The sequence below is a fragment of the Gallinula chloropus genome, assembly GCF_964237585.1.
Source record: "Gallinula chloropus genome assembly, chromosome: 2".
NCBI lineage: Eukaryota > Metazoa > Chordata > Aves > Gruiformes > Rallidae > Gallinula > Gallinula chloropus.
Window position 1 is genome coordinate 81,315,906 of NC_140086.1, and position 24,457 is coordinate 81,340,362.

Genomic DNA, 24,457 nt, shown 5'->3' on the forward strand with positions numbered 1-24,457 from the left:
GTTGATGCACACTTGGTGGATAAAGCATTTGAAATGAAATCAGGAGATTTGGTTGGCGTCAAGTGCAACTTTTTCCATATCCATTACAACCCACTTGGTACCACAAATGCAGACTTTCATCTCCTTTTATAAAGCATACTGAGATCTATGAATAAAAACATTCAAGACTTAGAATGACAATTGCTATTCCTTGTTCTGAAGGGCTAATAATCTACCTTGGGACAGCGGGAAAAAGTGGAATGGATACAATGTAGTGATAAATTCAATGTGGTGTCAGTACTCACAGTTTCTCATTGGCAGAACAGAGACTGTTTTACCTTGCTCTTGGTTTTATCTACAAGAAAGCATGCAGTATTTCTCTTTTATATAGTAGTGTCCTGCAGTTTTACTGTGCACCCTCCAATAACAGTTCTGAAAATATATGTGTGCCACTAACAGATCACTTCCCAGTGGAAAATAAGACAGATATTTTTAACTGCCTGATTTATGTGCCAGAGAGGTGTTTGGCATCTGCAAGTTATGCTGAGGTTTGTGAGCCCCGGAAACACCGTGTAACTTGTGAAAAGTACTTAATATTTTACATAATTTGACCTTCCTGTCTTTGCTTAGAAACACACAGCAACATGTGTATCTTGTTTCAGCGATGTTTTTTGAGCTGGTGTGAAATTCAGTCATATTTGCCAGTGCTTGGTAGCAGTCTGGAAGACAGTGTTTATCAGGGCATTGCTTCCCCAACAAGTACTAAATTCGGACATCAATTATCTCACAGCTCTAGGTGTGCTTCTTGTGCTATCAAGTCAAGCTGCAGATCCTCATAACTCCATGTGTTCTTTATAGCAAGAGAATAAAACAGTTTTTCCCAAATCCTTTGATAATGCTGAACACAGAATAGTATCAACTCTAGAAGATTTGTAGGGGTGACTAGAAAGGGTTGAAGAATCTGATTTTTTTTAAGCAGTTGGATTCCTCTGGAAGAATATTTCAATCTTTCTTAGGCTAAATGGAAGGTTTGGGAGCCAAATCAATAGAAAATTTCACAGATGACCAAACACCTTTGTAGAATCCTGTTGTGTCCCAGCACTTTTCCAGAGCCTTTCATTTTTAATTTTTTAATTATTTCTTTTTTAATCTGCTTTTGTGGTAGACTTGCTTACTAAATTCCTAATCCATAATTTAAGGATTTACCATGACCTTTTAATAAATGGCTGATCATTTGAGCTGTCTAATATAAGCACAAATAAATTCCAAATATCCTCCCTTGCTGCTGAGTGGAAAAATTTATTTGAAAGGGATGTTTATGTATAGGAGAGATACTGAAGTTTAAATTTCAGATTAAGTGACAATTTGTTTTCCCGTCCATTTCTATTCTCCTTTCCCTTATATCTAAAGCAGCTGCACTTCTACATGCTATAATTTATAATTTTCAGCAGTTTTATTTGTTTTGAAGTGCCCTTGTTATGATGTATTTTCTTAAGAATTTTCACATATTGAACAAAATATTTGAAAATTAATTATATAACCTATGAAGATGTAGGAGATTTTTTTCTACTTAAAATTTCAATATGGAAATGTGGGATATTTTTGTCATAATTTGCTAAGAAAATACTTGAAAAGCTACTTTCAACTCTTTCTTGTCATCCAAATGTATCAAGAAAAATAGGATTTTTATTCTTAATTCCTATCATACAGATTTAAGATAAATGAATACTAATACTTTCATGAAAACAGTATATTTAAGGAAGAAATATGAAAAAAGTATCTCTTGAGGTATTTATTTTCTCTGCAAAAATGGAGAATTTTACAAAATATTAGATGTGTTTGCTAAATTTCTTTAAGTCTGCTAGAAGTATTTAAAAGTTGGCATTGTCCAGGGTAATTTTGAATCTAAATAATTCATACATTTTATTTAAAATGTAATCCTGTTTAGGTCACCTGCCTAGATAAACTGTTTAGATCATGCCTAGATCACATATGGAAGATAAACTCTAGCAGAAGCTTTAACTAAAGAAGCATTTTTAATTTTCTGAATAATCTTTTTCTGGTAAGACTTTTACTAGAAATAGTGTTTAGTAAGGAAGTGAGCTGAGGAAGTAGCTTAAGGTCTAATAAAGTGGTTATATAACTCTTGATATAAGCAAATAATTTGGTATTTACATTTCTTCATAATTCCAAGCTTTAATAAATCTGTATGTTGCTACTTTTCACAGGGAAAATCTCTGAAGGATGTTTTACAAAATCTTCCTGGATAAGTTTACAAAATTACAGAGAACCACAAAATTTTGAGGACTGTCCAAACTAGTTCATATAGTTTGTTCTGATGGGCAATGTGGACAACTTTCAGAGCTGTGCTTTCTGATCCATGGACTTTTAGAGGACAAGATAATCTTTTGTTGAAGTATTTCTACCTGCTTACTTGTTTCTTAATCCCCTGCTGGCAACAGCTCTAGGACATTACTGGAAAATTACTCTACTTTCACTAGAACTTTGTTTTAACTTGTAAAGCCATTCATAGATTCACATCATAATTTCTAACAGCATAAACATCTGAATTCCAATCCATTATAACCAATGTAACAAAATCAGGGCAGACCTTGTGACACAAATGTGACTGAAAAGTTATATCACTTGTTAAATGGTTTTATGCTCACACCAACTTAATATTTAATGGTTTTTTGGTTGAAAATAAGATATGTTTCTTGCATGAGGATATGGGACTTCTTTTATTCAATTTAGTTAACTCTTCCTAGACTGAAATGGTTTAATACTTACTAAAAACCCGTGTTTAGTTCAACAAATCACAGTTGACCTTTATTATAATTATACCTTAATACATTAGCAGCTAGTCAACTGCAACGTGGTTATTGGTGGAATAAGTCTTTGCAAAGCAAAGCTACCAGATGAGCATGTTTTTAATTAGTCCATAGGTATTCTAGTGTACTCTTTTTTGGTTTTTTCCTCATTGCGAAAGCCAAGCCAAACTTTCTCATCGTAGCAAAAGCTTTGAGAGTCATTGTAGAATATTAAGCTAGGCTGAGTGTAAGAGAAGAAATTCAATGAGTAAGTGATGACTATCAAGGAACAATTTGAGTTTACATCTGAAGGATTATCAGACTCCTCTTTTTAACTTCTTTTTTTATTACAATGAAGAGCCAGCTGCTTTTTTCCTGTTTCTGTCATGGTGTTGCATGCTTTTTCTGATTCTGTTGCACTTCAAGCAAGGAGATCAGAAAGGACTTTTTGGACAGATGGTGGTGTTGACTCTGAGTTGTAATTCATATGCAAGCTCTGTCCAGAATTACATTTGTGCCATATGCACTGGCTTTTACATTCCCTTTGGAAATGGTTTTAAGTGCAGGAACAAACAAGATCTCAAAATATGTCATTTTTCCTCCCCTTGTGGTTAGAATAAATACACCTCTGTAAGGTGTTAATAGATGAGGTATGTCAGACCTCATATCACATCTCCATAAGTGTGAGGCCAGCCTCAGCTGCTGAGGACAGGTCTCCTAGGACTAGTCATGCATAAGATGGGAATTAACTTATATTAAGAGATTAAATTGAAATGAGATATGTAAATGTTAGTTGATATTTAGAGCCAGGTACAATACATAAATTGTCCTCTAAAAATCTGCCGCTCTAAAAGGAATTGATCAGAAAGTATGAATATATTAATCTTTGTGAGCCATATTATTCAACTATGTATTCCTACTAGTAACATGGAATGAGATGGTTGTGCTTACAAAAATTCATTACACACAAAAATACAGAGGGCAAATAGACGAAACGCCACACCAGCACAGTGCACTTATACTGCAGTAGGGCTTTAGTTTAATGGCAAGATCAATCAAAGGTAGGGTAGACAGGTTAGATTTATTATTGTAAATGTATAAGCAGGCCAGAGGATGCAAGGGATTCACTAACTGATGTAACAAGGAAGAAAATCCCTTTGTGCATATTACACCATATTTTACCTCTACAGGTGATTTTTCTTTTTCCATGAAGCTTAACCAGAGAGGTAAAGTAGGCAGACAAGACCATCAGGTGAGACCTAAGCTTAGTCATATTTTTAAATATGGCCAATTGTTTTAGAAGCAAACTGTTATTTGCCAGACTTCTTGAAAGGTATTGGTCAAATCCTTCTCTCTGTTGAAAGAGGATTAGGTAGTACATCCCTGAGAATTTTATAGGTCATTTGAGAATTTTCCTTTTACAGGTAGCTTCACATGTTATAAATTAACTCCTCTGGTATTTAATAACCTTTTTTTACAAAGGCTTTTGGTAGCACAGTTATAGCTACAGCATCTCAGAAAGAATGTTAAGAATAATCTGTTGGAATTATATTCTTATAAAAAATACTTTTTCCATTTCCCAGTCAAAAAAGTTCTGTAATATATGTCTATTCTTTTAGGAAACATGAAATCATGGCCTCTTAGGTGTCTGCTTTGGAAGTCTTCAGTTTTATTCTCTTTTACAGAAAAAAAAGGATAATAAGTTGCAGGACAGACAAGTTGATTACTATCCAGGGTGCTCCACATAATGCAACCTATTATCTGGTAGACCTAGATATATAGAGGTATATGTCTTTTCTTTAGGCTTCCTGTAATATGTCAACACACCTTAAGTTGCAGAAGATGCCAAAGAGGTTGTCTCAGAATGTTTGCATTTCCTTGGTAACTCTCATTCTGTCTATCTCAAAAGGGGAAAAAAGAAGAAGAAAAAATAACAAAACCAAAACTAAAACCCTGATTCTATTCAAGCCTGATTTTCAGAAAGAAGCAGATGCTTTAATACAAATATAAGTAATCTGGAATATATAAATATATATAAATATATATAGTCTGGAATGTAATGGGGTATTAAATACTTCAGACAAGAAGGCAAAGCTTGTAGAAGAACAATAAATTAACAAGGGTGTTTTTCTTAATAGCAGAAACAACACAAATTATTTTATTAATCTTTTTTCCACAAGCTTTGTTTTTTTTAATATGTGGATTTTACTTGTCTCTCAAAACAGCAGAGCCAAGTATAAAGGAAAATGTTATTTCTTTCCTTTTAATATTGTAGTGTTGAAAAATGCTATTTGCGGTGACTTTTATGATACTTTCAACCACTGGAAAATAGAATATAATTTAATCATAATGTAATAAAATAACAGGCCCATAAGACAACACTGTGGATTTATACAATAGCACTTTTTTCTGGTTTTTAGATTAAATGTCCTTTTCAGGTCTTGTTGAATCAAAATTTTTTTCTGTGCATAGGATATAAAAAAAAAGTGAATAAATGTGTGCTAGGTATGTGATAGCAAAAATATGATGTAACTGCCAGATGTAGTGTATGATACATTTTTTTTTTCTTTGAGTGCAGGGAGAAAACTAAAAGTTCTATGTGCTATGCAAGATCCCAGGGAAGGGATCATTCAAGAAACAAATGAGCACCCTCTGAAAAGCACCACTGGTAAAGATTCATCAGATTTTTAATCCTATCACAGCAATGTTGTTTGCTGCCTTTTATTAATTATCAGTATCATTAGGGTTATGTGCATTTATTTTTTTTGTAGTACTGCATTTGTTTGAGGTGTTTGTGTGTTTGCACATGATTTGTTTTTCTTATTTGCTTGTGGGGATTTTGAAAAAATCTCAGTGCTAAGGACTTTATCTCACCCTGGCCAGCCTTATTGAATCTGATTTTCTCTCTCATTGAGTTGATATGCTTGAACTATTGCCAAGCTACCTTGATCTTTAATTATTCTATTAGTAATGCTAGCATTATCCTGAATATGTGTCTTGGGAGGAGGGAGTGTGAGCTAATGTTATTTTTAAATTACTTAAACTAACTGAAGTTTCTGTTCTTCGTAATACAAGCTGCCAAAATCTGTGAAGAAGGCAACTGTGAAGACGTAAAACAAGAAGATATTACCTCCAACCAATGAGGGTTTTTTTTTAAATGTAGTTTATAATAAAACCCGTGGATTTTGCTAACAGTTGTTTACACATATTTTGACTGCAAAATTTTCTAGGGTCCTTCTTCCTTCTTGGAGAGGAGTAGGGATTTCATAAACTTTGATCCTTGAAGTGGAAAAGCCCAAAAATTAATCGATACTTCATTCTGTTACACAAGGCTCTCCCAACTTTTTCAGGAGTACTAATATTGTCTGGTGTTAGGGATCCAATTGTAATACCCTACAGTGCTAGAGATCTAAATGATCAAGGAAAATAAATCACTTTCATTTGTGAAAAATAATCTCAGCAGATCATTTCTGTTCACCCAAGTTAAAAATACAGGAAAATATGTTCAGCAATTCTAGCTATTCTCTAGGTGTGACTGTAAATGTCCACATCAAGGACACAAGACAATGTAGAAAATACATCTCTCTGATATTTGTTTATCACATAATTATTGTGTGTATTAACACTGAATTATGTCTTATGTCTCTAAGGATGTTGTCACCTGGAAAGATTTCTACCTTTTTTTTTTCAAGTAGAAAATAAAGGTGATTATTAATGACAACATTTATATAAATACACACACACACATATATATATATATTTATATAAAACACTCAACAGAATTTTTAAATGACTTGATATTTTGCAATTAATTTTATTCTGGGCTGGATTAGGAGGAGGGAGATGACTCTACTTTTCTGCTCATCATTGGTGTAGGAACACCTGGATTACTAGGTACAGTCAAGACAGAAATATCATTAAAATAACTATGAATTTTTTATTAAATGTCTTCACTTTATATGAATATGAAATTTATGTTGTGTGTTCTGAAGATTTTCAGCCATAGTAAATGTATTACCACCTGCTCTACTAAAATACAATCATCGAAATCTTGATTTTCATTTACATGAATAGAACATCAGTCCTCTGTCTGTATAAGACCAGAGAACATTGAACACACATATTTTATTCACTCTGCTTTTAAAAATATTATTTCAATGAGGTAAAGGTTTTCCAAATAAATTTAAATAACCCATTTGTTGTCAGAGAGTGAAAGATCACAATTCATAACAGTGAAATTTAGAGTACTTTCTGTGAAGTCGGTGGCACTGACTTCAGTGCTGAACCAGATTTACTCTTGGGGGCTTCAGATCAGAAGCAAGATTTAGTTATTCTGAAAATTAAGGAAGAAACTGGAATGTGTTGTATTTTGCTGAGGAAGAAGGTATTCAGAAACAGTTGTGGGTTTGGGGTTTTTTTTCTTTGTTAGTACACGATTCTTGTATAATAGTGAAATTTCTGGAACATTTCTGCTGCAGTTATAATGCTGCGAGACCGTGCTTTACTGTTTCATCAACTCTGACCAAAATGCCTTGTCATCAGCTTTATCTTAGATGGACTTTTTCCTCAGGAAAGCTAAAAAACAATTTCTAAATTACTGTAAAATATCCAAATGAGGACATGAGTCAGACTGCAGCCTACAAACAAACAGAACAAACATTTTCCACAGGAGATAGTTCAATAAGTGTAAACATGGTCAACTATTAGTAAAAGTATTTTTTCAAAATGAATTCCTACATTCACTTTGTTCAGGTAGTGAAAAATAGGTCTTCCAACTGCTTCCTCTGAGGCTTGCTTCTGCATTTTAAAACTGTTCTTTCCAGCTCATGCTCTGTTGTTCCTTTTTAAACTAAGCTCTTTGCTGTGCAGATATTCTTGGTAGTGATATACGGTAAGCAAACACTGAGGTACATGGCATTGAGCAAGGAAAGAACACATTTATTTACTTCTAGTTTTTACAGTGTGAACTAGCTGAAATTAAAACTCAGTGGAATATTACGTATGAACTTTCAGGATGTTGTGTTCATAGTGTGCTTTTTACATGGGTGCCTTAGGAGGTGTGCTGTCTCCTGTACTTACTCCTTATATTAATATTTCAGTTTTCATTTTATAAATATTTATTGCTGGCTATCACAACTCAGACCCAAAGGGAAATCTGCCTTGAAAAAGAAGAGAGGGTTTGAGACTCAACTCCCCTGTACTTGACACTCTTAAGCCAAATTTCTTAAGCACTATTCCTGCACTAACTCTTGCAAACAGACCTTTTTGTCCATTTTATATGGTCTATTTGAAATAAATGTGCCTAAATTCAATTGAAAAAAAATTGAAATAAAAAGAATACTAAAAATGTAAACACCTGCTGTTATTTATTTCATCCCAAGAGGGAAAAAAAATGTAGTCTGTGCATACTTCTGTAAAGTAATAGAGTTGTCCTATAGAAAAATATTGTTGCATATTGTGCTTAATGGCCAAAAATCTACACGTAAGTAAGCATGTAACATACAGTTCTGGATAGTTACAGGGTAACTGGGATTCAGAAAATCCTGCTAATCAGCAGTAACATACATATAAACACAAAAGTCATTGTTGCATTAACAGTATAGCTGAAATATGCAATGTTCTTTCTGCAGATTAATAAAGAAAATGCACTTGTTGTAGTGAGCAGCCTTTCTCAAAAGTTCCTTAAAGTTAATTGTTAAAACAATGTCTAGGACATATTTTGAACAGTTAGAAGGTTATAAGTTTTCTCTAGAAAAGAAGACTGATACTATTATAGAACCTAAAACCAATGGTAGATAATATCACCAGACACAATGCTAGAAAGTATTACCAGAATAGCAATTGTTGCTTGAGTACCATGTTAGAAAAATATTTTCTTATCTACAGTGTTGAAGTAAATTATAGACCTTCATTTATAGAAAGCATGCTGTTAAACAAACTTGAGCAAATGCTAAGTTGTAACAATGACATAGGGAATAACAAATTTGGAAACAACTAATAAAAAGTAACTAGAAGCTGATGAATAAACTGCATTCACAAATTGTGCTGCTGAGAACAGCAATGACCCACACAACAGTAGAGCAAGTGATGCAAAGAATTATTTTACAACATTACCCAAATTACCTTTACTTAAATCTGAAGTTTTCAAAATTCAAGGAAAAGTAAATAAAGTTGTCACTACCAATGTGTTGCTAATGTGAATATAAATTGGATAAATGGTCAATGAATACCAGTTTAGATTTAAGATTATTAAAAGTATGCATCTTGCTTTCTCTCTATTTTTTCTGTAAAATAACTGGCTTACTGGCAGAATTAAGAATTGAAATGCTAACTGTATCAGAGACATGAGATTTAATATAAAACCATGTAATGTATCTTAGTGAATTTGAAGCAAATAATTATTTTGGTTAGGAATGTGATTGAATAGTGGATGTCTGTAATGTTAATTGAGAAGACTGATAAGCATATTGCTGCTGTATAGGTGTTGATAGGGATAAATGGATCTTAGGGACAGTATGGTGAAATGTGGTTCCTTACTGAATGCAATATTGTTTTTACAACATCATAATACTAGCAATAATGATGAGCCATAAGCTTTCACAGGTCTCTATAAAGAAAGGAAGACTACTTGTAGTAAAGAACTTGCTGTTTCTTTGAAGAAGAATATTAGATACATAATTTTACATATCTAACGTTTAGTTATATTTTTTTTAACTTGGTAAAAGTGTACAGAAATATGTCTGTACAAAATATGTCCCATTTTGAAACATGAAAATCTTTTTTTTCTTTTTTTTTTTCCCCAAGCAGATTGTATTTTACTGTACACCTAAATAGGTCTGTCAGTTCCAGAGATATGTACAGAATAAAAGATTTTAGTACAAATAAAGTTGCCAAAACACACCCTTTCTTGTATTCAGGTGTGTGTGATACATTGTAGATAAATATAAATGATCAGCTTTTTCTCCTAATCTCTGGAATTTTGTTAGGCATATGAGAGAACATCAAACTCTACATAGGTGGGAAGTAAGGATAAGAAAGGGACAGATATGCCATAGAATAAATGAGATGATAATTTGTCAACATGTTTTTGTCACACCCAGAATATACTGATTTTAAGAGAAGGTTTCAGGTGTGGGAATTTTTTCCAAATAAACAAGTTCTAGCTGTGGTACATAAGTCTGAATTTATTTAGCACTGAAGTAAGGCATTCCACTTATGCTTGGGTAGAGAAGAAATTACTATGGCTATTATTTCTCTACTAGTAAGTTATTGGTTTAAATAAGTAAATTACATAGTAAGTTATTGGTTTAAATCTGCATATTTTTAACCAAGGAAAAAAACCCTTTTCTCAAAAAGGCACTGAAATAACTAAAATGTAGGGATGATTGGAAAATATGAACTATGACAAAAGTCCTCAGAAAAGAAAGTAGTATTTGTTAAGGTGCTCTAGATGAAATACTCCCAAAATGAATCATTTTTAATAATGGATATTTTATTTTACAAAAGCAAGTCTTGTAAAATTTTGATGTGCAAACTAAGTGCAAAAAAGATAACAATAAATCAAGGAAAAGGTAGATAGAATTAAGCCAGAAAACAAAAAAAAAAATATTCTGAGGAAATGACTGATTCACTGAAGCTAGTCTTGTCAAAACAGAAGTATGAAGCATATAGCATTTAATTTTAATTTCAATAAGTTCATGTCTCAAGCTTTAATTTTATTTATTTATTTTTAATTTTTAGAAATAAATTTGTTTTCCTTTTTTTACCCCAATAAGTCAAAGACCTGGAGATTTCAAATTTCTGTTGAAAATACTTACGTACTGTGAAAAAAAATTGAGGAAAAAAAACAGCTCTTAAAATGTTATTAAGAAAATATTATCTCTTCTCAATCAGTTTTGCTAAGACTGACTACATTCCTCTATGAACTTGAATCCAGTCATTACGCTGATGAATCTCCATCTTTTTTCCCATGAAGAGTTAAGAGGTAAGAGAGTCTTTTCTACTCCCAGTGCTGAACATTAGCATCCCCCCATGTGATGTACCTTCTCACAAAATTGTCACTCACGTATCATTGTTTTTAAACCCTGCCTAAGTGTACTTTGGAGTTGTCATATTGGATGTCTCACTGTATCACAGAGATATCTTTTTCAGACCTGAATGAAAATGATAGACAGGGACAACTTTACACATAATTATGAGATTCACAATATTAAATATTTGGTTTGGCCTATAACATCCTAGTTGTCCTGAGATATTTTGCTTAGTGTGGTACAAGGCATGCTACCTCCAGAGAAATATGTAGGGTCCAGTTTCAGAGGGTGGAACAAATATATTGTTACACTGAGAAGGTTTTCTTAGTTGTGCTGAAAAAGATATCAGTTTCTTAGAGTAATGTAGTTCAAGTGTCACTTCCATTGTAGTCCTGAAGAAACTTATCCATGCTTCCTGTCAGACAAAGAAGTTTCACGTTAACATTACTGCCTTGTTCCAGTAAGCTGCAAGGATTCAATGTCCACAGATAATCTAAGCCTTTTCCCAAACATCTGTGTCAACAAGGTATGAAAAAACCCAGACTGGTTGCCTGATAAAAATAAACAGCTAAACCATTATGGAAAAAAAAAACATTATCACACATAATTTAGAGTAGCCTGAATTGGTGTGTTGCATTGGGTTGACTTTGGTCATGAGTATGGGCAGGTGCAAAGTCTGAGCTTTCTCAGACACTAACTAAATGCATAAGAGAAATATTCATATACTACATAAGCACACTATAACCACCCAGAGTGAAGATGCCTATATGTTAATCTTCTAAAGGAAAAGATTAAACTGTTCTGCTAAAAGGCATAGTCTTTCAGTAATGCTAAACAGGAATTAGAGAGGGGAAGTTGGGCTTTGGACATGAGGGTTTTTTTATTTAGAAATAATACCTTTCACTGAAGAGTTGGAAATTATGAAGCCTGTGTTTAGATGAGCATGAAAGACATTTTTTGCCTCGTTCCAGTCTTCTACAGAAAAATGACATTTCCTTATAAGAATGAACTTAATGTCAGACTCACACTGTCGTTCCATTTTATTTTTATATAATTCTTCACACAAACCTGAAAAGAGGCTAAGACTGTTGTTAAAGTTATAATTAATGTGCAAAAATCACAGGTATGTCCATTTTAGTATTCAGTGTAAATTGCACTGAATTCTTCAGTAGGCAAAACATTACCACTCTTGTTAGTATCTATTGCCAAAAAAAAAAAAAAACCCACAAAGAAAACCCAAAAAGCCACAAACAAAAAAACACACCAGCAAACAAAAAACACACCTCCGAAGACTTGGGAAAGCCTACAATGTTTTTGATTTTAAGTTGAAAAAGGAGATGCAAGTTATGCTCTTAATGATTTACCTACCTTCACAGAGATATTTTCTTTGATTTTTCACAGGCAAACCAAGTCTCAGTGAAAGACTGAATTGAGAGTCTTATAGTTTTCATGGCTGGGTTCTAGTGGAGGAGGGGGGGCTGCAGAGGTGGCTTCCGCAAGAAGCAGCCAGAAGCTCTCTGCAGGCCTGACAGAGCAAACACCAGCAGGTTCAAGGCCAGAGTCATAGCTGACCAAGGCCGAGCCCATCAGTAATGGTCACAGCACCTCTGGGAACCACATTTATGAAGAAAAAAACCCGCAAGCAGCTGCTTTTTGTAACCAGAGAAGCGAATGAGAAGAAACTGTGCAGACACCAAGGCCAGTGAAGAACAAAGGAGGGGGAGGTTTCCTAGGTGTCAAGAGTAAAAGATGCTTCTGAAGCCCATGGAGAAACCATGATGGAATAGGTGTCTTTTCGAAGCCCATGGAAAAGAATGAGATCCCACCTGCAGCCTGTAGAGAGAGAAACAGAGAGAGAGAGAGTGAGAGTGCGCATGATGAAGCAGGTTTGCTGGGGGAGGAAGGCTTGTGACTCCATGAAGGACCAGGCTGGAGCAGTCTGGGCCTGAGAGACTGAGACATAGTCTATGATTTATGACTGCGCCCCGTAGAAGTGACCCATGCTGGGGCAGCTGGGGAAGTGCTGAAGCCCCATAGGAAAGGACATTAACTGTGGAATCATCTCTCCCTGTCCTTATCTCAACTCCTGAGCCTCTCAATATATATTTTCTCCCCAGTCCAGCTGTTAAAGGGAGTGATAGAGCAACTTTCATGGGTGTCTGGCCAGCAGCCAGGGTGAAACCACCTCAACTCTAAATGCTGCCAGCCAGAGGAGGTGGAGAATGACCCAACTGCAAACCAGTTTGCAGCTTAGTGTGGACATAGATAGGAGGATAGATCTGTACTAAATAGTCAGACACCTGGACATTAACTTTTGCTCTGCTGCAAAAAACATTGACACACAAACATAAATGGAATATTCTATGATGCAATTCCACCTTGTTCAGTTTTGAGTGAGAGCTTTGATGTATTGCAATGAGTTTTGCTTGTTCTGATGAATGTTAAAAAACAATGTGTTGGTTTCTGAATGTTTCCAAAAACACACAGGCAACCATACAAGCAGGAAATCTTTGAATTTTAATTTTATTCTGAAAAGTTAGGAAAGAAGGAAAGAATCAGATCAGTGACTATTCTTGTGTGCAATTTATCCAAACAGTAAGAACAAGTGAATTTCAAACATTTTGCTACTTTATTTTTGTAAAAGTTACCCACATCTTGCTTCTCCAAAGAAATATTAGTAAATTGTTTTCATACCTATGCCAATAAGCACAGAAAAGAGCCAGTGGGAGAAGCTGTATCTTTTCTGTGTTCATTCAATCATTTCTGGTTTCTGCTAATACATAGTCTGCAAGAGTCCTGGAAATTAGAATTAATTTGTCTATTGATAAAGCTACTAGTATGTAATAGCCTTTTATTTGAAGATGACAGATCGAGAAGTTTACTCAGTTGTGAGATATGTGGAGAAAATGAATAGGAAGTTCAGTTGTTGCACCTGTCATTAAGCAAATTAAAAATGCAAACTATTATGTAGTTAACATGATTTTTAGTCAAATATGCTTTATTCAACAAAAAAAGTCCAATTAGCTCCTATTTCTGTATCATTTATGAAACTAATTGCTATGAGAGTATAATTTTCTAGAAGAGTTAATTAAGTCCAGATGATAATTTATTCCTCAGGAGAAGTAACTTTGTTTTTCTTGTAAGGTTTTTATTGCTATAAAGTAATTAGTGGGGTTTGTATATATACATATTACATATCCAAGGATTCTGAGAAGCGTAGGGGTTAGAAGAGACCTCTGCAGATCATTAAGTCCACTCCCCTGCTGAAGCAGAATCACCTAGAGCAGTTTGCATAGGACTGTGTCCAGGCAGGTCTTAAACATCTCCAGAGCACGAGACCCCACAGCCTCTCTGGGTAGCCTGTGCCAGTGTTCTGCCACACTCCGAGCAAAGAGTTTTTTCAGGCAAAATTTCCTGTAATATCAGAAAAAAACCCACATTTTTTTCATCAGTTTTTCCAGCCCTCCCTCCAACTCTAAACTTACATAACAATGCTGTAGAAGAACATTCATCAATGAAAGAAAAAAAATTCTGAAATACGAAGTTTAGATGCATACCAGGTTTTTTGTGCAGTTGCACATCACCTGCGGGCTGCTTACTGCAGAAATAAATGACTAATTGTCTACTCTACCAGTCTTCTGCAATAGAGTTAAACAAAATAAACCCTGTTAATGAAGGAAGAATGTTTACATATCAAAATCAAACTAGAAGGTAATTACATCTAGGAAGAAAGCACTTGGAATTTCTGTTTCTTTGTGTAGTTATTCTTTTCTTTTTGGAGAAAAAGTGTATGATCCATTATGAAAGGTATAGTAAAGACTTCTTCTGTAAAAGAAGATTTCCATCTTATAAATTTGAGACTGCCACTCATGGACCCAAGCCGTGAAGGGCCACAGATCACCACTGTAATGAAATCTGAGCCCAGCAGGATGAATGTTTCATTCAGAAATGCAAACTTTTCCCTTGTCCTGAAGAGCAGTAGCAGCTGCATCACAGCAGTATTTAGTGACTGAAAAATTCAGGAGATATTCTATAAATCATTAGGGGCTATTGGCAGGGCAGCAGGATCATGTCACTTTCACCCATTTACCAGATGAAGACAATTTTGAACACATAGGTGGTACCTTAACCCTTTCAATGTAACTCAAACAATGACTTCACTCTCTCTCACTTCCAAGTGCTCAGAAACAGGCACCTACTGAGTTACTAGAGAACATTCTCTTTGGAGCCAGAACCATGAGTCATGAAGTAACCTCTATCCTGAACCATGTTGGCTGATAAGGAAATCTAGATATGGGGAGAGCTGATTTTGGGCTGCTCTGGGAACTAGTTGGTAAGGTCCACTGGAAAAATGTTTTTGAAAGCACCGGGGTCCATCAGTACTGGCCACATTTAAGTACCACATTCTAAAAGCACAGGAACAGGCAATTCCAAAAAGACTGAAATCAAGCAGGTGGTGCAGGAGGCTGGCTTGGCTGAACAGTAACCTTCTTCTAGAGCTTAGGTGGAAAAAGAAAATGTATAGCCAATGGAAGCAAGGTCAGTGGGATAGTTTAGCCCTATCTGGAGGCCAGACGCCCACCAAAGCTGCTCTATCACTCCCCTTTTCAGCTGGACAGGGGAGAAAATATATATTGAGAGGCTCAGGAGTCAAGATAAGGACAGGGAGAGATCATTCTGTAATTAGTGTCAGAACCAAAACAGACTCAGCACAGAAGAAAGGAAAGAAAACTCTCTAATTTATGACCCTGCACTGCACACCCAGTGACACCAGAGTCGGGTAATGAGAAGTGCGACCAGATCTTAAAGCACCTCCCCCCACCCCTCCCTTCCTAGCAGACTTCACTTTAGTCATGATTTCTCTCACTTCTCCCCAGGATGGCATGAGGGACAGGGGCTGGAATGGGGAATGGGGGGTTTGGTCACTCCCTCACGAGTTGTTTTCCTTCTTACAGGCAGGAGGGACATTCCTCACGCTCTTCCTCTGTTGCAGTACTGGATCTCACCAACAGGAGACAGTCCTCCACAAACTTCTCCAATGTGAGTCCTTTCCCACTGGACTTCAGCTCCTCACCAGCTTCTTCTGCTTGGGTCACTTCTATGGGGTGCAGTCTCTCAGGTCCAGCCTATTCCAACCTGGTCTCCCATGGAATCACAAGTTCCCCCCCAGCAAACCTGCTCTGGAGTGGGTGTCTCTTTCTCTCTCACTCCATGGGCTGCAGGTCCTGGCAGGAATTTGCTCCAACACGGGTCACAGTGGCTTGCTTATGTCTCTACACACTCCAGAATAGGGTCTCTGCTCCCCATCATCTCCCATGGGCTGCAGGGTAAATGTTTCTCTCCAGTGCCTGGAGCACTTCCTCCCCCACTTCTTCACTGACCTTGGTGTCTGCACAGTTTCTTACATCTTCTCATTCCCTTCTCTAATGGCAAAAAGTGACCTTGCAGGGTTTTTTTCTCCTAAATATGATTCCCGGACGTGCTATGACCATCGCTGATAAGCTCAGCCTTGGTCAGCAGTAGATGTGTCCTTGAGCCTAGCAGGTATTTAGGTTGTTGTGCCTAGAAGAAGCTTCTATCTGCTTCTTGTAGAAGCCCCCACTGCAGTCGCCCTCCTCCACCAGATCCTTGCCATGCAAAACCACAACAGTCAGGCAGTGTGGAAGGATTACAGGGCTGCGGTTTGCCTTTGTAGGAAGAAAATTTGTGTGGCCAAAGCTCAGAGTTGAGGCTGGCCACTACTGTGGCAGACAGTATAAAGATTTTTTTTCAAAAGCATTAACAAGAAGAGGAAGTCCATAGAGAACATTGGTCCATTACTTGTTGAGAACGTTCACCTTACTAACAGGAACTAGGACTCCACATGCCTCAAGTTGGAGGACCGTGACTGCGATGGTTCTCCTAGTGAACCCTGAACATGTGGGTGATTCTCTGCTTCATCTGGATCCATATAAGTTCATGGTCCCCTATGGAATTCATCCCAGGGTAGTCAAGGAGCTGGCTGATGTCATTGTGAGACTTCTCTCTGTTATTTTTCAACTGTCTTGGGAATCTGGAGAGGTCCCAGTTGACTGGAAGCTGGCAAACATCCCAAGTTTCAAGAAGGGTAAGAAAGAAGACCCTGGTTGTTACAGGCTTGTCAGTCTCACCTTAGTGCCTGGTAAAATTATGGAGAACATACTGGGAGTTACTGAAACACACCTAAAGGACAATGCAGTCATTGGTCACAGCCACACTGGTTCAGAAGAGGAACGTCCAGTCCTGTCTATCCAATCTGGTTTCCTTTTACAACAAGGTCACCAAGCTGGTTGACCAAGGGAAACCAGTGGATGTTATGTTTTTGGATTTCAGTAAGACTTTTGATACTGTGACTCACAGTATCTTTCTGGACAAAATGTCCAGCATACAACTAGACAAAGCCAAAATGTGTTGGGTGGGTAATTAGCTGAAGGGTCAGGCCCAGAGGATGGTAGTAAATGAGGTTACATCTGGCTGGTGACCAGTCACTAGTGGGATTCCCCAAGGGCTCCATCTTAGGTCCAGTTCTTTTTAATATTTTCATAAATGACCTGGACACAGAACTAGAGGGTATCTTAAGTAAATATGCAGATGACACCAAATTGGGAGGAGCTGTTGAGTCTACTGAGGGTGGAGAAGTCTTGCAGAGAGACCTGGACAGATTAGAGATCTGGGCCATCACCAACAGCATGAAGTTTTACACAGACAAGCATGGGATTCTGCACTTGGGAACAGGCAGTCCTGTCTACACATACAAACTGGAGGATCAGCTGCTAGAGACCAACCATGCTGAGAGAAATTTGGGGCTCTTGATCAACAACAAGTCAAACATGAGCTAGCAGTGTTCCCAGGTATCCAGGAGGGCCAACCACATCCTAGGGTGCATCAAGCACAACATTATCAGCTGGTCCAGAGAGGTGATTGTCCCACCTTACACTACACTGGTGCAGCCTCACCACAAGTACTGTGTGCAGTTTTGTGTGCCACAGTACAAGAGGGACATAAAAAATAAGAATCACCTATACCCGATTAAAAAAAAAACCCAAACAACCAAAATCTCTATTTCCTGCATACTAAGTAAGTATAACTTGAGCACATTTAATAATTAGAATATTGGAATTACTGGATGATATAATTTGTTGGAAGACTTTTAAAATTTTCAAGGTTAAGAAAGGATGAGGTTTTTTAAACATTATTTTTTCTTAGACTGCCCCCTCAACACCCCCCCCCCAAAAAAAGAGAAAGAGTTGCTTAGTGAAAACTGTCACAAAATTAAAGAAAAGAAGTCCAATATTGTATTTTTGAAAAAAAAACCAAACAAAGCACAAGGCTATATGTTTCCATAGATAAAATGATTTTCCTGGTTAATGTGCTAGCAGATGTTATTCTACAGCACTGCTGAGTATGTCTGAACATCTGCTATGGACAAATACATGCAGTGTTTAAACAAATATACAAGCTGGCATGTTAAAACCACCCTATAGACTTACTCATGACCAGCTAAACACTTTTGCATTTAAAGAAATACAGTAAATTAATTTAAAGAAAAAAAAATCAAAACAAAATAAAACCCAAGATAACCAACACTGAATTAATTGAGTTATGAATTTGTGCGATATAAGAGATACCTTCTTTTATTAGTTTCTTGGTTTTGGGATTTTTTGGGGTTTTTTTTGTCTAATCTGGAAATGCTAGCTATAAATACTTGCAGTTGGCTTTAAATATTTGTTATCTCACAGTTCTCTTTTTCCAAATTATTCTTTCTTTCTTGTAGGACATGCTGTAAATGGTCTGCAAGGAACATCAATTCTCACAGTGGCATACGTCTCTAGTTTGACGATCAGAGAAGTTGCTTATTATGAAGTGGTGCTTTCACAAATAATTTGTGAGTGGTTCAGGTATAAGAAGTGGCCATCATTTGGGTTAAAGTATAGTTGAGATACATGGTTGTATGGTGGGCAAACAAATGATAATTTTCATCAGAAAACCTAAGATTATGTTGATCACGTGTGTTTACTAAATGGAGCCAAAGTCACAAGCCTTCCTGCAATATGCATTTCAACCATTTTTTTAGACATGTATGAAAAAAACACAGGAATTCTTATACTTCATAGCTTGCTTTCCTTTATAACTCATCACTGAGAAAAATAAATAAATGAACTGCAGTCTTTGTTGATATTAAGTTAATTTAAATTGTGTAGATAAATGAACCCTTTCATTTACTGTATTTTGATGTTTCTGAATCTGTTACTGAATATCAATGAAAGCATCATAAATAGCATTCCTATCTATGTCAGAATGATCCTGTCAGTACTATGAGTTTGTTCTTTCTTTTTTGCTTAATGTTCATTTCCAGATCTCAACTATCAGAGACAAAACACCTTGAGAGAAATGAAAGTTCAAGTTGCCAAGTTTTAGATATTGATTTACAGATGACTGTCTAATGGGTGCAACTCCTTTACATCTCAAAAAAATAACAGAACCTCTTCTGGAAAGTGTCACTCATATCACCTCTGCTCCTGCTCTGAATTGTCCTTGAAAAAACCCTATAATTTCTCATTATCTTTTCCTACAGCTTTAGATCAAGTTTTTCATAAGCCAGAGGAAGGTCATGAGTATGTGCCAACACAGAGGAAACTCAATTCTGATTTCAGATACAAGATGAACCATATGGAATATGATCCCTTGTACTTTGCAACAAAACTTTACAAACCTTATGGTAGTCTTTCCAGTTTTATATATTTATATATTATAAGTTTGACATTTGATAGGATCATTTGAAAACTTCCACATTTTTCAATTTGTTAAATTTAACAGCTATAATCTTTTAATTGTTTGTAAAATGTACAGCTTTCTAATTAAGAAAGTGGTGTTAATATCCCCAGGGAAAAGAAAAATACCTGGTTATAACTTTCAAATGTTTGAAAGCTTTTTTCTCTGAAAATTTAATTTTAGAAACTATTATCAAATTGTTTCCCTTCTCAATGAAATGGATAAAAAATAACAAATGAGCTACAATACTTTCACAGAAAATACTGACATCTCTCTTTAGTTCCTCTTTGTACAAATGTGAGTCTGTACTGTATAATGTAAGGGGAATTGTCAAATAATTCATTTGTGTTAATGAGAAGTTTTTTTGGAATGAAGCAAGGACAAAGATGGGAATGATTTTTTTTTCCCATGATGCTCTAGCCACTACATGGCTATGACCACAAATACTAAAGCTTCACTCTCATCCTTCTTTGTCTGAAATAATTGATCCATTCTGATGATAACTGTACAGTCAAGAAATAGTCAATATAAAACATAGACATCAGACAGCTGAACTCTGTGGGCATTGGTTTATCTTCTGCAAGTGGGGTATGCCCAACACAAGGAATAGAGGTTATAGTTCCACCAATAATAGACAGCTACTAGAAAGAAGGTAAGGTATTTAGCTCTAATTATTTAAAAAGGCATACTCAGCTCTACAGCATGAGTCAGTCTCCTGAGATCAAGGGCAGATTTTCACTGATTTTGACAGAAGCTTAATAAAGTCTATATAGGATGGATTTCATACTGGTACAAGTATGAAACGTATGAACACAACTGGAAAAAGTAAATAGAAGGCAAAACTGTTGTGTTCCTGAGAGGAAAAGTTTTGCAGTAGAAAAATGGCAGATCTGCTTTGTGCCAGAAGAAAGGCAGAGTCACAAGTGTTAAGGAGGGGTGTTGCACTATGTATAAGGGAGAGGTTTGATTGCAAGGCCTTTACAGTTAGTGATGATGTGGTTAAGAGCCTCTGGGTGAAGATTAGGAATGGAAAACAAAGGACATGTTTTCATGGCTGTCTACTAGTGATCATCCAGCCAGGATATAAGCACTGATGGATGATGCTATAAGAAATAAGGAGAGATTTTGGGATTGGTACACTTTGTCCACATGGGAGTTTTCAACTTCCCAGACATTAATTTGGAATATCATACTGCTGTGATGAGCAGACCTTGCAAATTCTTGAAGTTTTTAGGAGGTAACTTCTTGTCACAGGTTCTCGGTGAGGCAACTAAGAAAGATGCCTTCCTAGACTTCCTATTTGTGAATAGAGAAGGACTCATGGGGGATGTGATGGTAGGTCACTGCCTGAGCTACAGATATCTTTAAATGGTTGAGTCTAAAAATTTCAGTGTAATAAAAAAAAAAGTACTGCAGAGTTGCTACTCTGAACTTCAAGGAGGTATTTAGCAAAATAACCTGGGAATCTGCTGTTGAATCAACTGGGGAATTGCCAAGTGGTTGTTAGTTTTTAGGGAGCACCTTTGAGAATCACAGGAGCAAGCAATTCCATTGTGTCATAAATCATGCACACAGGGCATGAACAGAACACAACTGTTAGAGCACCAGGGGAAAAGAAAATTGTATGACCTCTGGAACCAATGTCAGACTTTGCAGGAAGAGTACATAACTGTGGTTTGTTTATACAGAGAGAAGACAGGAAACACCAAGCTCAGAGTTGAAACTGGCCTGTGTTGTGTTGAGGCCTCTAGAGGGACAGGACACCTTGCTAAGGGATCTAGATAGATTGGGTCATTGGGCTATGGTTAATGGGATGAAATTTAACAAATTGAAATCCTGATTCTGCATCTAGGACATAATAACAGTAAGCACAAGTATAATTTGGGAGAGAAGTGGGTAGACATTACCCCTGTATAAAGGGATGACCATTTATGCAGGTGATTTTTCCTCTGTATTCATCGCTGGTGCAGTCTCACCTTACTCAAGTATTCACTGTGTAGAATTCGGGGTCCCCTAAACTTAAGAAGGATGTGAAGGTCCTTGAATGCTTCCAGAGGAAGACAACAGAGTTGGTGAAAGGGCTGGAACGACTGTCCTAAGAGGAACAGCTAAGGAATTTGGGCTTGTCTAGTTTGGAGAAAAGGAGGCTGAGGGGTGCTCTCTACAGCTTCCTGAGGAGGGGAAGTGGAGAGGGAGATTCTGAGCTCTTCTCTCTGGTACACAGAGATAGGACACATGCAAATGGTTCAGGGGTGGTTTATGCTGGACTTTAGGAAGCACTTCTTTACTGAGAGGGTGGTCAAACACTGAGGAAAACTTCCTAGAGAGCTGATCAATGCCCTAAGCTTGTCAGTGTTAAAGAGGTATTTGGACAATGTCCTTAACAACGTTTTAACTTTCGGTCAGCATGAAGTAGTCAGGCACTTGGACCATTGTAGGTCCCTTCCAACCCTAAAAGATCTATCCTATCCTAACCTATTGTCGTGGTTTTACCCCGGCTGAGGGCCAAGATCCACGCAGCTGCCTGCTCCTTAAAGGAAAAGAGCAGGGGAAGAGGGAAGGGGGGGGTGGGGGTGGGGGTGGGGGGGGTGAGAGGCAAGGGAAGAGAAAAGAAAGAGGAAGGGGCAAATAACCCCAAAACCAAGAAACTAAGAGGCCCATGGGTTGGGATAAGGATAGTTTACTAAGATAACAGAAAGATAAAATATAACAATGCTCACAGGACTTTAGAGCAAAAATATATGAAGCTGTTGATACACAATGCAGTTTCTCACCAAACCACACAGCTCAGGCCGTGCCCCCCAGAGCCATCCCAGAACCCGACTGTCCCCCAAGAACCGCGAGTCCCGGAGCCGCCCCAGGCCTTCCTCCCGTCAGCCCCCCCGATATCCTGGGCAGGACGTAATTGGTGTGGAATACTGTTTTTGGCCAGTTTAGGTCACCTGTCCTGGCTTCGCCCCTCCTTTCTCATGAAGAGCTGAGAAAGTCCTTGACTGTCTCACAGCAACTAGAAACATCAGGGTGTTATCAGCACTGCTTTCATTTTAACTCCCAAACACGGCATTCCATCCGCTGCTACAAATGAAGTTAACTCCATCCTGACCAAAACCAGGACATCTATCCTAACCTTTCCTTTTCTTCAAAGAAGTTAGTATGTTGATTGGTTAGAAAATAAGAGAGTGGCAGCTTGCCTTTCTAAAGACTGTTGGAATCTTTCCAGTCCTGTGAACACATTCCTGCTGTTTGGAATATAAAATGTGGTCTTAGTTACAGCGGTGTAAGAGATACCACTGGTACTGATGTAATTGTCTGAGATTTATTGAGTATTTAAGTTTTCTATTATTATATTCTATGATCATGAAAAGTATGTCTCAATGAAATAAAAGACTGTATGGTGTTAGAATTTGCTTGCTTAGCTAAAAGGCACAATAATTAGGAAACTAAGCCTTTACTGCCCTTTCAATTGAGAAGGAAATGCTAGATACCTTAGAGAAAGTAATTGATATGATTGTTTAATTAATGACCGGAAGCCAACAACTTTTAAATTAATGAATAGAAGTTGAAGCTCTTACTATCTGTGCCTTGTGTGTGCGTGTGTGTGAGCACGTGTGTTTGTACCACAGAAAAGTACATTGATTTCAAAGTCTTCTGGGATAGCTCAATCTTCCTTTTAAGTGCATGTGATGACATTAGCAATAAACAGAAAACTACTTTGACATTAATTTTTAGATAAGCCATTTTTCTGTGTTTATGCCTTAATACATTTACGATAGTTTTATGGACTAGTGGGATTGGATAGTGCAGACATTATCTGACTTATGAAATTATGTTCTGTGAAGAAGGAAGTCATGGCATGCAGATAATTTTAATTTAATATGTGAAAGAAAAAAAATAGAGGTCTTTCAAAAGACTATTTTTTTTGTTAGACAGTTTTTGAAACTTGGGATCCTGAAGTCTCTTTAAGATGTAAATAACTGCAGTAATACAGGTTAATAAAAATGTTTGCAAATTGTTTTTTATTTGCTTACATCAATTACATCAAGAAAAATTAACCTCTTTTTCTGAGATTTCTTCAAATGACATCACACTGTCTAAGAGATTAATAAAAAAACTGTAGAAATTGATAAATGAAAGGAGTTTATTGGAATGTCTGTTAAGATTCTGAATAATTAAAAAAATGCTTAAATAACTATCAAGATGTCTAAATATAGGTTTAAGTTCTGTATCAAGACATATATATATGCCATGGAGTTTTGAAGTGATTTGATTAACTTGAATTGGTTTTAAAACCAAAGCAGATCAGTAATGACCAAAGCTGTCTGTTGCCTGTGATCAGAATTTCGCGAAAGGACATGAATGTGCATTATTTCCAAATCCTGATTCTCCCAGGGATTAAATACCACTAAGCTGGCATGATCACTGGTTCTTTAAAGATGATTCCACTAATACCTGAGATGATTTGTCAAGGCTGAAAATACTCTGCCATTCCCTTTTGTCATTTTCTTTTTTGTGGACAATTATATGACTTGTATACAAGAGAGGCTCACAATTTCTGAGGACCACTGGATTCAGTTGCAAAACAGAAGCAGGACAGTTCAGGGCACATGCAGTAGATTGACTTCAAATGTCTTTTAAATGTAATGTGCTTCTTGTTTTCCTAGTACTTTAAAGATAACAAGAAGAAAGGCATGGTGACATAGAAATGATTAATAGGAGAAACACTGATTCATAAGCACATGCTAGGTGTTGTGCTATGAAACTGATCAGTAATGATTGATGTGGGTTTTCTGTGTAAAGCTGATGACACCTCAGAGAAAGCAAAGAGCTGTATAATGTTAACTTATGTAA